This window comes from Bos mutus, chromosome 1, assembly GCF_027580195.1.
Source record: "Bos mutus isolate GX-2022 chromosome 1, NWIPB_WYAK_1.1, whole genome shotgun sequence".
Lineage (NCBI taxonomy): Eukaryota > Metazoa > Chordata > Mammalia > Artiodactyla > Bovidae > Bos > Bos mutus.
In genome coordinates, this window is record NC_091617.1 from 75,528,457 (window position 1) to 75,544,555 (window position 16,099).

The following is a 16,099-nucleotide window of genomic DNA, read 5'->3' on the forward strand; positions in this document are numbered from 1 at the left end:
ACTCTGAAGGATTCTCTTACATCTTCGTAGTTTCCATTTTCACCTCTATAAATGTGAAAGTAAAGCTGAAAATCATTAATAACCCTCTCCACTGTAAATGGACATTAGAAATAAAGACCTACCGTCCTCTTCACTTTCCTCAACACTTTCATCCTAGTGTGCAGAGACATGAGAAGGAGTAAATCAGCTAATGTGGTTGAAATTATCAAGAAGTAAAATGAATTCTCATGTACATTTACAATTTTGATGAATGATCATTTATATATAGTTATAAACGTATGCATGTATCCACACATATACACACACGGTGCACATGTATTCTAATTGGTCATATCTGAGACCTGATACAGTTTCAATAGTCAGGCAGGCTAAATTCACGTGGTCTCTTAACTTGTCAGTGAAAAAAATGGATGAGTTGTGCCTGCTCAAACTCTGAGCTAAGGTCAAAGCACCCTTGAGGAGACAAGAAAAAAGAATAAGTGATTTACAGATAAGCCGGTAGCCTGGCACCAGGAGCTTTTGTTTCCTTAGCTCTAGGCCCCGGGAGAGGAGTGTGTCTCCACCGGCAGAAAGTGTTCCTAAACAATGTGAGACACACGCCAAATTGGAGTCCAGCCAGGCTCCAGCGACAGCGCTGAATTCCTGCTTGCCGCCCCTGGGCACACACAAAAGGCAGGCCCAGGTTACCACAGCCTCCCAGGTAAAGACCAAAGCTGCAATTTGTCATCATTAAGCGAACGGGCCATTCTTTTTCCTTCTGTGCTCTAATCAGTGGCGATGAAACTGGACTGGAAAAAAAAGTGGGGCAAAGAACCACTCCAAATTCTGGACTCAGGTAAGAGTGAACTCCCTCCCCTCAACTGCCTCTATGTCAGGAAATGATGCCAAATTTGCTACTTACTCTCTGTCATCTTGAGTTATTTATTTTTCTCTAAAGCTATAAGACTATTAATATAGTCATTGTTCTCTGAGTATGAAAGTAATGCCCATTATTGTAGATAATTTAGAGGCTCAGAAGAGACCAAGAAAGAAACTAAGAAGCTTTCAAAATCCATAATCCAGATATAGATATAGTGACCACTTTACTGTGTATAATTCTGACCATTTTCATCTGTGTATCATGTATACAGCTGTGTACACAAGTGAGTGAAAGTGGAGAATTATAGAACTGGGTTCCATAATTAGTAACACATTATACATAATATTTTGTATTTTCATTATTCAACAACACATCATGGACATTTCTTCAGGCACTAGTTGTAAAATTGTGAAAATAATATTTTCAGGGTCATTTTAAGTACTAAACAAATAAAGGTAAAAGCCCCCTACAATGACCCCTGAGAAGTAGCAATCACTGATATAATGCTAATTCCATTAGATTCTAATAAACATGAAATGATTTTTCTGTTTAAAATACTCAAAACTATATAGCAAAACAATATCTGCAAAGAGAAAGAAAATGGAAAGGGTTTTGCTGAAGATCACAGGACTAAAATCAGTGGTCTTCGAGTTAGGTTATATTTCCTGCAGTCTCCTCCTAAAGAGGGGGTCAGGATATATGTGAGCAGAGTCACTAGCACAGAAATCGTTCAATACTAACACAGCCCATTCTATTGTCTGGCAGCTTTAGTCATTAGAAAATGTACCTAACTCAAAATCTAATTGTGTCTTCATATCAACCCTGTGATCTTGTTCAAGGTGTTTAACATTACAAAAAATGTTTTGTTTTGCTTTGCTCAGGACATTTGTGCAGACAATGTAAGATCATAATGTACAGAGTGTGTTGGTTCCTCAGCCATGTCTGACTCTTTCTGACCCCATGGACTGTAGCCCACCAGGCTCCTCTTTCCATGGAGTTCTCCAGGAGATCTTCCCACCCCAGGGATTGAGCCCAGGTCTCCTGCATTGTAGGTGGATTCTTTACTATTTGAGAGGTATAATCCCCTGTGTTCTGCCTAATGGAGAGTACTTACATCTTATGCTCTGGATACTTTGCTTCTATCTATGCAGTCAGATAGCTGCAGGTTGTTGCATCAAATTAGAACTCACTGTTAACTCAGAATGTTAACTCATTCTAAAAATGGCATCAACTTTGTGAACAATATTGTGTAAAGTATGTAGCATGATGGTACAAGAGGAAGAAAGAACTTCTTCTGAGAGCCCGTGATCAATACCAGAGAGAACGCTACATGTTAGACTCTGGGTCCCAAGAAAGGTGTTCCAACTCTTGACTGATGGTTAGGAGAATAAGCTACCAATCAGTTTCAGTTCAGTTGCTCAGTCATGTCTGATTCTTTGTGACCCCATGGACTGCAGTATTCCAGGCTTTCCTGTCCATCACCAACTCCCGAAGCTTGTTTAAACTCATGCTCATTGAGTTGCTGATGCCATCCAGCCATCTCATCCTCTGTCATCCTCTTGTCCTCCTGCCTTCAATCTTTCCCAACATCAGGGTCTTTCCCAATGAGTCAGTTCTTTGCATCAGGTGGCCAAAGAATTGGAGTTTCAGCTTCAGCATCAGTATCAGTCCTTCCAATGAATAATCAGGGCTGATTTCCTTTATGATTGACTGGTTGGATCTCCTTGCAATCCAAGGGACTTTGAAGAGTCTTCTCCAACACCACAGTTCAAAAGCATCAGTTCTTTGGTGCTCAGCTTTCTTTATAGCCCAACTCTCACATCCATACATGACTACTGGAAAACCCATAGCTTTGACTAGACGGACCTTTGTTGGCAAAGTAATGTCTCTGGTTTTTAGTATGCTGTCTAGGTTGGTCATAGCTACCTAACAACAAAAAGCTCTGAAAAAGTTTAAGTCCAATGGGAAAATATGGAAGATACTTTCCAGTATTTCATTCTATTATTCACCAACAGTTATTGTCTGTATGTCCTAAGCACTGTGATTGGAGAGTCTACATATGCAATTCTGTTGAATTATTAGGGCTTCCTTGGTAGCTCAGCTAGTAAAGAATTCACCTACAATGCAGAAGACCCCAGTTTGATTCCTGGGTCTGCAAGATCTGCTGGAGAAGGAATAGGCTACCCACTCCAGAATTCTCGGGCTTCCCTGGTGGATCAGCTGGTAAAGAATCTATCTGTAATGTGGGAGACCTGGGTTCAATCCCTGGGTTGTTTAATTATTAATTTTGTTTAATTCTCACAACAATCAGGAATTTTAAAGATTAAGATGAGAAAGTTGCTATCCAGTTATTTAACCTTTAAAATACTTTTCCTGTGACTATATAGCTTAAAAGTGATGGTACTGAGTTTCCAAAGTTCAAAATCAATTGTACTAAAATTGTACTATCAATTGTACTATCAATTGTTCAAAATCAATTCTGTACCATAGCCAGAATAATTGTGGCTGTTTAAACCAATGTTCACTCTCTCCGCCACCCGCCCCCCTCCCCTACACACACTTCTTTAGGATGTACTCAAAACTCAAAACATCGTAAAGACAAAAGTATCCTTTTTATCATCTGGACTGTTCTCTTGACTTTTTAAGTGAGATTTTTGCCTGCACTCTTTCTTTTAATATATCCTATGTTTTTTAAAGCATATGTCATCATAACAATTCCCTGCTTGAACAACAACAACTTGGTGGTTTGTTTTTGTTTTTTCTTTTTGCTTTTAGGAAAACCTCCAGATTCTTTTAATTAGAACTCTACTCTTCAGCTCTTTCTAATGTTAGTCGTGGACAGTGTATGGTCCTTACTGTGTCACTACATCTTTCATCCCTCTGTAATCCATCCAAATAGAACCATTCAACCTTCCCCATATGGGTATTTACCTTCATATTTTTGTTCATGCCATTCTCTTAGGTAGGTTATCACCTGTTTTAATCCTTCATGCTTATCTTACGTGTTGTTTGCTTGGTTTTGTCTTTTCCATTGTACGTTTAAAAAGAATTTTTTCCACCCCTCTGCTCTTGTGTGTGTGTGTGTGTTTGTGTGTGTGTGCTCTGTGCAACCCTATGGACTGTAGTTCCTAGGCTCCTCTGTCCATGGGATTCCCCAGGCAAGAATACTGGAGTGGGTTGCCATGCCCTCCTCCAGAGGATCTTCCCAACCCAGAGATTGAACCTGTATTTCTTATGTTTCCTGTGTTGGCAGGCAGGTTCTTTACCACTAGCACCGCCTGGGAAGCCCTCTCTGCTCTTACGTCACTTTAATTTATACTTCTATCATAACATGAGTTTCCTTTTGCCTTGGAAGCTTTTCAAGGTCAGAGAGTACTTGAAAGTGAGGTACTTTACTAGACACTGAAAGTTTAAAGAAAAACAAGAATCGATCCCTGCTCTTTAGGAGCTAACTGTCCAGTGTGAGCAAGGCTCTTGATCTTTAACCTCCCTTCTGTCAGAAATACTCACCTGCTTATTTGTTCTACTTGTGTGGTATTCTGTAATTTTACCACATTGTGTCTCAATGCTTAATGCAATTGAAGACTCATCATGTCATTTTTCAATTCCCTATTTGTACCAGCATATAATTGGACTAACTTTTATATACAATTTAAATAATCCTAAAGGAAACAATGAATTATTTTGCATATTATGGGATTATTGATATGCTTTTGTTTTAAAATGCAATTTTCCAGTTAACACTTTCTCTGTATTTACTTTTCTAAATATTTTCCCTCTCTGAAATGATGAAATATTTAAAAATATTTTTCTCTTCTTTTGGTTAGAAGTTGCATATTATAAATTTCCTGCTTTAAGGTTTTTCCTAGAGAGTACAGCACAAATTCGTAACAAAATCTAACATTAACAGATGCTTTTAACTTTTTTCTGCCTATAAGCAGAACCTTAACAACCCTTTAGTTTCATTTTCCCCGAACACATTCAGTTCAGTTCAGTCACTCAGTCATGTCCAATTCTTTGCAACCCCATGAACCGCAGCACACCAGGCCTCCCTGTCCATCAGCAACTGTCGGAGTTTACCCAAACCCACGTCCATCGAGTTGGTGATGCCATCCAGCCATCTCATCCTCTGTCGTCCCCTTCTCCTCTTGCCCCCAGTGCCTCTCAGAATCAGGATCTTCTCAAATGAGTCAGCTCTTCGCATCAGGTGGCCAAAATATTGGAGTTTCAGCTTCAACATCAGTCCTTCCAAAGAACATCCAAGACTGATCTCCTTTAGGATGGACTGGTTGGATCTCCTTGCAGTCCAAGGGACTCTCAAGAGTCTTCTCCAACACCACAGTTCAAAAGCATCAATTCTTCAGCGCTCAGCTTTCTTTATAGTCCAACTTTCACATCCGTACATGCAAAACACATTATATACCATCATTTTTAATTCTCCATATATTTAAACTTAAACAATCATGACATTTAAAGTTTTAAATAGAAACTACTATTTTACTGATTTAAATAGCTAAACATTTTTCATAATTACCGTAAATGAGTTCAGTTTCAATGCTTCTATCTAAAATAATTCTAAGTCAAGTCCCTCCTCCCCACCACTATGGGCACTAGAGTATGACTATCAATTTCTTTGGTTTATATTTAGAACTAGCCAGCTCATGAGTCACTATTATGTAAGCTCATATTTACCAAACTGCCTTTGAGGGTTTTTTCCCTTCAATTTCTGATTCTGGGAATGTTATGTTTTATTATTGAGCTCAACTTCATATCAGAAGGATTTGTAAGGTGCCATGTGCTTGCCACGTGACTCCAACTTCTGTTTATCATTATTTGTAAGACTTCTTTGAACTAATATTTTTAAAACAAATAATAAGAAAAAATATGTTTGGTACACTCTTCTAGTAAAATAAATGTAAAACAGGTTACTACTATCTGTCTTCTTGCATGCACAGAAATTAGATAGAAGTGAATTCAAGAATTTGATGATGTTTTCATCTAAGTGGATACTAAATGAAGTGTGCTTATAATTTCAGAATGTTACTTTAATTTTTGAGGAAAAGAAAGTATTCTATAAAATGCTCATAACTAAAAAAAAAGGCAACATAGAGACATCAGGGTGAAATTTCAAAGATACACAAAAGAAAATATTATAAACAAACTAGGAAAAAGAAAACAGAAGTTTCTCTTCTTTAGTGATTGTTTAAGGTAAACCTAAAAATTTGTTTGATAGCAACTCATAGCCTTGGATTAAGTATTTTGGTGCTTAAGCTTACATGGAATGATGCAGAAAAGCACATACATTTCATATAAATTGGGTGAGCTCAAGACTATCAAACTGAAGTAGCTGAAAAAATAAATGAAAACAAGAATACAAGGAAAAAGTGTATGGGCCATAAACCCTGCCTATCTGGGAAAAATGCATGTTAAACTAAATTTTAGGATTTTTTTGTGTTCTCACATGTTTAAAGAACTGATTTGTGAAGGAGCAACCAGCATATTCTCTATCACAAAGTCAGCAAACTGGTGGCTAATGAATCATATGCTTTATTTGGCTTCTGTTTTTCTTTCTAAACTGGATTATTTGAAATGATAAAGATTTATGATTTTTCTTTAAACGTTAGAATATATAGCAACATTAGGCCAACACTCCTTTATGGCAACTGTTCCCTAGATTTGAGTGAATTCCAAACCTTCAAGAAAGGACATGTGCTGTCTCATGGACCCTGTTCCACCACATTCTATTGCAAATAAGCATTTCAGGCTGTAGCCTCTTATATACGCTGCTGCTGCTAAGTTGCACATTGGGCAAAATAAGGAGCGGTGTCCAAATGGGTTGGTACACCCTTCAGTGCAAGAAAGTCCTGTGAAAGAGGGTATTTTCACCACAAAAAAGTCATAAAAATTATGTTCCCTAGTCCTTTATCCAACCTAGCATCTGCTGATCCACTGGTTCTTTCAGTAACTTTCCATCCTCTTATCAGGGCTAGTGGGAACTTTCAAATCCTTGATTGCCATGAGCAGGCAAGATAAAATAAATGACCAAGGTCCAACTGCAGTTTCATCTGCTTGTCCTCCTCTTACTCATATTCCACATTATTCATCTCACTCAAGAGTCAAAGGGTTCTAGATTCTCCCATACCTTTCTGTATATTTAAAATTTTTAACCGCGAAGTATCTTCAAGGAAAACACTTCAGGGAAGTAATAGTCCTGGAATTTGACCTTGTCCATCTATCTCTGTCTCCATTTTTCCTTTTTCATATTCCTGAATGTAGAAATGCCAGTCTGTCTACTTTGCCTTCTTTCTGACATAAATCTTTCATTTTTTTTGTACTTTTCTTCTTCCTAAGAAGCTAAGTTCCAGGGTTAAATACTAATTGTTAATGGATATCCTACTATTGGGACCTGCAGGTATAGGTAAGCTTGGAAATGGGATAACATGGAACAAAATCATTGTTTTAGTAGCTGAAAAAATTAACCAGCTATAGTGCCTCTATTTAGATTATTCCAAAGACACAGAATGAATAGAAACTTAATACAGGTATTCAAGTTGCTATGGCTATACAATTGCTCAGTCATGTCCAACTCTTTGCAACCCCATGGGCTATATAGTCCATGGAATTCTTCAGGCCAGAATACTGGAGTGAGTAGCCAGTTCCCTTCTCCAGGGGATCTTCCCAACCCAGGGATTGAACCCAGGTCCTCTGTATTGCAGGCAGATTCTTTACCAACTGAGTCATCAGGGGAGCCCAAATTATTCAGGTTAGTAGTACTATAAAGAAATGAGTAGGAAAACTGGATTATGCATTATTATGTGTTCTAATTCAAAAATCTCCCTAAGACATTCAGAATTACTTGAATTTTGATATCTAAAATTGCTTCAAATTTCAAGTGGGAGTTAAATGTTTTAGAAATGTGATAAAGATTCATGATGTACTTAAAATCCACATTAACTATTGAATGCATTCCCTATTTATTGCCTTCTTTTTTATGTCATGGTCTATCAGCACACTTGTTTCTTATGCATACTGTTTATTCTAAGTTCTTTAAAAGGATATTCATCTAGCAAGATAATAAATGTCCCATAAAATGTCAAATATAAAGCTCAATACATAAAATCTAAACACTGCCTTAAATTCATTTTTTGATTCCATTTAATACCAAAAGAATGAATTAAACTTTCAAGTATATTTACAGAATTTGGCCTGTTCAGAAAATTTTAGTTATTAGTTTTTAATTTAACCCCCAAATTCTGATACCTGTCAGTAGTTTCTAAATTTATCATAAACTGAAACTAATAAAGCCAATTTCAGTTGTTGATTAAATGTCTATCATTGACAAGTTTCCATCTATATTCTTTTTCATCAAGAAGTCTGATTATTCAATGAAGTGGAAGAAATGGGAATGAGCAGTCTGCCTCATGGAGTATCACACAATATCCTGGTAAGAATGCAAAAGATTAAAACCCTAACAGATAGACAATTTTTACTACAACAATTATTAATACTTTGTGAACTCAGTTGGATTTTAGGTGATGGCACAAGACACAATCATAGGATATAAGACCTTTATAGAATGGTAAAAATTTATTTCAGCTCACAAACTATATGCTTTCTTCCCAACAAAAGCAATACAATGTTTCATAACTTTTTCATATGCTGTACCAGAGCAGGTTGCTTATAAGCAGCACAGCATTTTTAGAAACAAGTAAGTTGCAGTAGCATTTAGTGGAATAATATTCTGAGATATTAAGATATTGATGTTTTATATTTGTTGTTCAGTCACTCAGTCGTGTCTCTTTGTGGCCCCATAGACTGTGGCACATCAGGTTTCCCTGGCCTTCACTATCTCCCGGAATTTGCTCAAACTCATGTCCATTAAGTCAGTGATGCTATCTAATCATCTCATCCTCTGCTGTCCTCTTCTCCTTTTGCCTTATATTTATTTGCACTCAAAAGTCATTTTCAACTGATGTCCTCTAAAGTCTAGAAAATAAAATACTCCATTTCCTTTATTGTTGTAATGTTATGTTAAGGATCGAACCTGGGTCTCCCACGTTGTAGGCAGATGCTTTTACTGTCTGAGCCACCAGGGAAGCCCTTATTGTTGTTAGGCATGGTCATATAACCCTTTTCGGGCCAATAGATGCAAAAGGAATTCTCTAGGCTAATTTTTAAGGAAGTTATTTTTAAATTCAGACTAAACTGTTAGGATGTCTTATTCATTTTTCCTCTTAGCTATTCTATTTATTTTTTTCCTTCTTGGATAGCAGATGTGATGCTGGGAGTGTGGCAGTCTTTTTTTTTTTTTATTTTTTTTTTTTAATTTTATTTTATTTTTAAACTTTACAAATTGTATTAGTTTTGCCAAATATCAAAATGAATCCGCCACAGTTTTACATGTGTTCCCCATCCCGAACCCTCCTCCCTCCCCATACCATCCCTCTGGGTCGTCCCAGTGCACTAGCCCCAAGCATCCAGTATTGTGCATCGAACCTGGACTGGCAACTCGTTTCATACATGATAGTATACATGTTTCAATGCCATTCTCCCAAATCTTCCCACCCTCTCCCTCTGCAACAGAGTCCATAAGACTGTTCTATACATCAGTGTCTCTTTTGCTGTCTCGTACACCGGGTTATTGTTAGCATCTTTCTAAATTCCATATATGTGCGTTAGTATACTGTATTGGTGTTTTTCTTTCTGGCTTACTTCACTCTGTATAATAGGCTCCAGTTTCATCCACCTCATTAGAACTGATTCAAATGTATTCTTTTTAATGGCCGAGTAATACTCCATTGTGTATATGTACCACTGCTTTCTTATCCATTCATCTGCTGATGGACATCTAGGTTGCTTCCATGTCTTGGCTATTATAAACAGTGCTGCGATGAACACTGGGGTACATGTGTCTCTTTCCCTTCTGGTTTCCTCAGTGTGTATGCCCAGCAGTGGGATTGCTGGATCATAAGGCAGTTCTATTTCCAGTTTTTAAGGAATCTCCACACTGTTCTCCATAGTGGCTGTACTAGTTTGCATTCCCACCAACAGTGTAAGAGGGTTCCCTTTTCTCCACACCCTCTCCAGCATTTATTGCTTGTAGACTTTTGGATTGCAGCCATTCTGACTGGTGTGAAATGGTACCTCATAGTGGTTTTGATTTGCATTTCTCTGATAATGAGTGATGTTGAGCATCTTTTCATGTGTTTGTTAGCCATCTGTATGTCTTCTTTGGAGAAATGTCTATTTAGTTCTTTGGCCCATTTTTTGATTGGGTCATTTATTTTTCTGGAGTTGAGCTGCAGGAGTTGCTTGTATATTTTTGAGATTAGTTGTTTGTCCGTTGCTTCATTTGCTATTATTTTCTCCCATTCTGAAGGCTGCCTTTTCACCTTGCTAATAGTTTCCTTTGATGTGCAGAATCTTTTAAGTTTAATTAGGTCTGATTTGTTTATTTTTGCTTTTATTTCCAATATTCTGGGAGGTGGGTCATAGAGGATCCTGCTGTGATGTATGTCAGAGTGTTTTGCCTATGTTTTCCTCTAGGATTTTTATAGTTTCTGGTCTTACGTTGAGATCCTTAATCCATTTTGAGTTTATTTTTGTGTATGGTGTTAGAAAGTGTTCTAGTTTCATTCTTTTACAAGTGGTTGACCAGATTTCCCAGCACCACTTGTTAAAGGGATTGTCTTTAATCCATTGTATATTCTTGCCTCCTTTGTCAAAGATAAGGTGTCCATATGTGCGTGGATTTATCTCTGGGCTTTCTATTTTGTTCCATTGATCTATATTTCTGTCTTTGTGCCAGTACCATACTGTCTTGATAACTGTGGCTTTGTAGTAGAGCCTGAAGTCAGGTAGGTTGATTCCTCCAGTTCCATTCTTCTTTCTCAAGATCACTTTGGCTATTCGAGGTTTTTTGTATTTCCATACAAATTGTGAAATTATTTGTTCTAGCTCTGTGAAGAATACCATTGGTAGCTTGATAGGGATTGCATTGAATCTATAAATTGCTTTGGGTAGTATACTCATTTTCACTATATTGATTCTACCGATCCATGAACATGGTATATTTCTCCATCTATTAGTGTCTTCTTTGATTTCTTTCACCAGTGTTTTATAGTTTTCTATATATAGGTCTTTAGTTTCTCTAGGTAGATATATTCCTAAATATTTTATTCTTTCCATTGCAATGGTGAATGGAATTGTTACCTTAATTTCTCTTTCTGTTTTCTCATTATTATTGTATAGGAATGCGAGGGATTTCTGTGTGTTGATTTTATATCCTGCAACTTTACTATAATCATTGATTAGTTCTAGTAATTTTCTGTTGGAGTCTTTAGGGTTTTCTATGTACAGGATCATGTCATCTGCAAATAGTGAGAGTTTTACTTCTTCTTTTCCAATTTGGATTCCTTTTATTTCTTTTTCTGCTCTGATTGCTGTGGCCAAAACTTCCAAAACTATGTTGAATAGTAATGGTGAAAGTGGGCACCCTTGTCTTGTTCCTGACTTTAGAGGGAATGCTTTCAATTTTTCACCATTGAGAATAATGTTTGCTGTGGGTTTGTCATATATAGCTTTTATTATGTTGAGGTATGTTCCTTCTATTCCTGCTTTCTGGAGAGTTTTTATCATAAATGGGTGTTGAATTTTGTCAAAGGCTTTCTCTGCATCTATTGAGATAATCATATTGTTTTTATTTTTCAATTTGTTAATGTGGTGTATTACATTGATTGATTTGCGGATATTGAAGAATCCTTGTATCCCTGGGATAAAGCCCACTTGGTCATGGTGTATGATCTTTTTAATGTGTTGTTGGATTCTGATTGCTAGAATTTTGTTAAGGATTTTTGCATCTATGTTCATCAGTGATATTGGCCTGTAGTTTTCTTTTTTTGTGGCATCTTTGTCAGGTTTTGGTATTAGGGTGATAGTGGCCTCATAGAATGAGTTTGGAAGTTTACCTTCCTCTGCAATTTTCTGGAAGAGTTTGAGCAGGATAGGTGTTAGCTCTTCTCTAAATTTTTGGTAGAATTCAGCTGTGAAGCCGTCTGGACCTGGGCTTTTGTTTGGTGGAAGATTTTTGATTACAGTTTCAATTTCCATGCTTGTGATGGGTCTGTTAAGATTTTCTATTTCTTCCTGGTCCAGTTTTGGAAAGTTGTACTTTTCTAAGAATTTGTACACTTTTTCCACGTTGTCCATTTTATTGGCATATAATTGTTGATAGTAGTCTCTTATGAGCCTTTGTATTTCTGTGTTGTCTGTTGTGATCTCTCCAGTTTCCGAATAATGATAGTGAAATTGATCCAAAATCTTGAAATCAAAATGGAATCACAGATAAATAGCCTGGAGACAGGATTGAGAAGATGTAAGAAAGGCTTAACAAGGACCTAGAAGAAATAAAAGAGTCAATATATAATGAATAATGCAATAAATGAAATTAAAAATACTCTGGAGGCAACAAATAGTAGAATAACAGAGGCAGAAGATAGGATTAGGTGAATTAGAAGATAGAATGGCAGAAATAAATGAATCAGAGAGGATAAAAGAAAAACGAATTAAAAGAAATGAGGACAATCTCAGAGACCTCCAGAACAATATTAAATGCTATAGCATTCGAATTATAGGGGTCCCAGAAGAAAAAGACAAAAAGAAAGACCATGAGAAAATACTTGAGGAGATAATAGTTGAAAACTTCCCTAAAATGGGGAAGGAAATAATCACCCAAGTCCAAGAAACCCAGAGAGTCCCAAACAGGATAAACCCAAGGCGAAACACCCCAAGACACATATTAATCAAATTAACAAAGATCAAACACAAAGAACAAATATTAAAAGCAGCAAGGGAAAAACAAGAAATAAGACACAAGGGAATTCCCATAAGGATAACAGCTGATCTTTCAATAGAAACTCTTGAAGCCAGGAAGGAATGGCAAGACATGCTTAAAATGATGAAAGAAAATAACCTACAGCCCAGATTATTGTACCCAGCAAGGATCTCATTCAAGTATGAAGGAGAAATCAAAAGCTTTTCAGACAAGCAAAAGCTGAGAGAATTCTGCACCACCAAACCAGCTCTCCAACAAATACTAAAGGATATTCTCTAGACAGGAAACAAAAAACAGTGTATAAATTCGAACCCCAAAAAATAAAGTAAATGGCAACGGGATCATACTTATCAGTAATTACCTTAAACGTAAATGGGTTGAATGCCCCAACCAAAAGACAAAGACTGGCTGAATGGATACAAAAACAAGACTCCTACATATGTTGTCTACAAGAGACCCACCTCAAAACAGGGGACACATACAGACTGAAAGTGAAGGGCTGGAAAAAGATTTTCCATGCAAATAGGGACCAAAAGAAAGCAGGAGTAGTAATACTCATATCAGATAAAATAGACTTTAAAACAAAGGCTGTGAAAAGAGACAAAGATGGTCACTACATAATGATTAAAGGATCAATCCAAGAAGAAGATATAACAATTATAAATATATATGCACCCAACACGGGAGCACCACAGTATGTAAGACAAATGCTAACAAGTATGAAAGGAGAAATTAACAATAACACAATAATAGTGGGAGACTTTAATACCCCACTCACACCTATGGATAGATCAACTAAACAGAAAATTAACCAGTGTGGCAGTCTTATTGTTATCAAGACAATGGAAGCCTCGCACTACTGATAGCAGATCAGTTTGGCCTACAACTCTGATGAGATCTTGAGCAGCTGTCTCAGTCATCAATCTCTGTGAACATCTTGACTCTTGAAGGAAACAACTCCTATCTAATGTACTCATTGCTAGTTGTTGCTATTGTGCTACTTTCTGCCAATATAATTGTGAACAATATGCTTCCCCTCATTCAGGAATCAGTAACATCTGCCTTCCTCTTCACAGTGAGATGAATATCAGACATTCACAAATTTCTTAAGTCCAAAGGACTAACTGATGATCAGTAATTTCTTCATGATGCCTCAGACCAAAGAAACACCTAGAAGTTCTGTTTATTGGTTAGATTCAAATAATTTAACAGCTGTAATTTATATGGTATCTGTGTTTATTCAAATATGTAAAATATTTCAATACAGCCATGCAAATGGGCTGTAGTGTCTCAGTGCACGTAGGTATAAGATATAGGAGTCGTGTTCTGTTCAGCTTTCCTAGAAGGGAGAAGTGAATTGGAACTTTCTAAGACTGATTGCCTAGTATGGGGCAGGTGGGGTCAGCTGCAAAGGAGCACAAGAAACACTTTAGGTTGGAGAAGTAAAGTATATCCTGATTATGGGGTTGTTTATACAAATTTTTAGAAATAATACATTTTAAATATTGTGCTCATAAATTATTGAAACATAGACTATGTTAATGAACTAATGGTATTAGTTAGACAGGATTAATTGCTGAAAAAGATGGCAGGACCCAAAATGACAATGTGTAGAAATCTAACATTTATTGAAAGGAAAGGGTGAAGTGGAGAAGCAGTATTAAAGTATTGGTGTGCCTCATAGCCAAAGACCTCAAACCTGAGAATCCAGGCAAGAGCACTGACTGTGTGTAAGGGCTGTGTAAGTGCTTCCTTTGTTGGATCAGAAACTATCGATGTGTGAACAGAACATCTTGGAACCATAGAGTCTATATGGAGTCTTGACTGATACAAATCATCAGGCTCACTGCTATTGATTAAATAATGTCAATAAACTAGTGTGAATCATCTTCAAACTCCTTTGGACATATGACTACAAAGGAAAACTATTAACAATTATATATCATGCCTTGGGGCTTCCCTTGTTGCTCAGCTGGTAAAGAATGCGCCTGCAATGTGGGAGACCTGGGTTCGATCCTTGGGTTGGGAAGATCCCCTGCAGGAGGGCATGGCAAATGCCCAATATTCTTTGCCTGGAGAATCCCCATGGACAGAGGAGCCTGGTGGGCTACAGTCCATGAAGTGGCAAAGAGTCATACATGACTAAGCAACTAAGCACAGCAGCATGGCATCATGCCTTGATCAAGCGTTAGTGCTGTGTAGGTATTCCAGTAACATAGGTTAATGAGGTTAATTCTAGGTCTATTGGAATTAACCCTCACAGTAAATAACATCTTAATGAACCAAAACAAACAAAAAATTATGCACTGTAAATTACTATACAAACATAATGAATTAAGTAAAGTAATACTTGTTTTGTACTATTATGTGGAAATAGTGATGACACCACAGTAATAATCACAAGTTTCAATTAACATTATACATTGGGATACATGTATCTTTTTGAATTATAGTTTTCTCAGAATATATGTCCAGTAAGTGGGATTGCTGGATCATATAGTAGTTCTATTTTAGTTTTCTAAGGAACCTCCATACTGTTTTCCATAGTGGCTATATCAATTTACATTCCCACCAACAGTGCGTGAGGGTTCCCTTTTTTTACATCCTTTCCAGCTTTTATTGTTTGTGGATTTTTCAATTATAGCCATTCTGACCGATGTGATACCTCATTGTATGTTCATTGCAGAACTATTTTCAATAGTCAGGATATGGAAGCAACCCAAATGTCCATCGACAGATGAATGGATCAAGAAAATATGGTAATATACACAATGGAATAATGCTCAGCCATAAAAAGGAACAAATTTGGATCATTTGTAGACACACTGATAGACCTAGAGTATATCATGCTAAGTGAAGTCATAAAGAGAAAAACAAATATTATATATTAATGCATATATATGAAACCTAGAAAAATGGTATAGATGAATGGTTTTGCAGGGCAGCAATAGAGACACAGACATAGGAAATGGACCTATGGACCCAGTGGCGGGTAAGGGGTGGGAGGAATTGGGAAATTAGGACTGACATGTGTGCACTGCCATGTGTAAAAAGATTGCTGGTGGAAACATGCTGTGTAGTGCAGGGAGCAAAACTCAGTGCTCTGTGATGACATAGAGGGGTGGGATGGTGAGTGGGAGGGAGATTTATAAGGGAGGGGATGAATGTATGTATATATAGCTGATTCACTTCATTGTATAGCAGAAACAAACATAATGGTAAAGCAACTATACCCCAATTTAAAAAAATAAAAGAAAGACAAAAAAAAAAAAAAAGACAAAGTGCATAAAAGTGTGCTATGTTACAACAGAGTAGATGACATTGACAACCCTGGGAAGCCATACTTTCTAACTGAATCAGAACATTATGAATGAAGAAAGAAGGCCATTGTGTCCTAACAAACATAA

General features: G+C 37.0%; 1 long non-coding RNA gene across 2 annotated transcripts in view; it reads left to right on the forward strand.

Moving 5' to 3' along the window:
* The first annotated feature begins 593 nt into the window (after positions 1-593).
* Positions 594-16,099, forward strand: part of LOC138989170 (uncharacterized) — an 83,529-nt gene continuing 68,023 nt past the window's right edge. For both annotated transcript variants that reach the window (XR_011465384.1, XR_011465382.1), the window contains exons 1-2: positions 594-835; positions 8,230-8,303. This is a non-coding gene — a long non-coding RNA (uncharacterized lncRNA). The remainder of the gene's footprint in view (positions 836-8,229; positions 8,304-16,099) is intronic.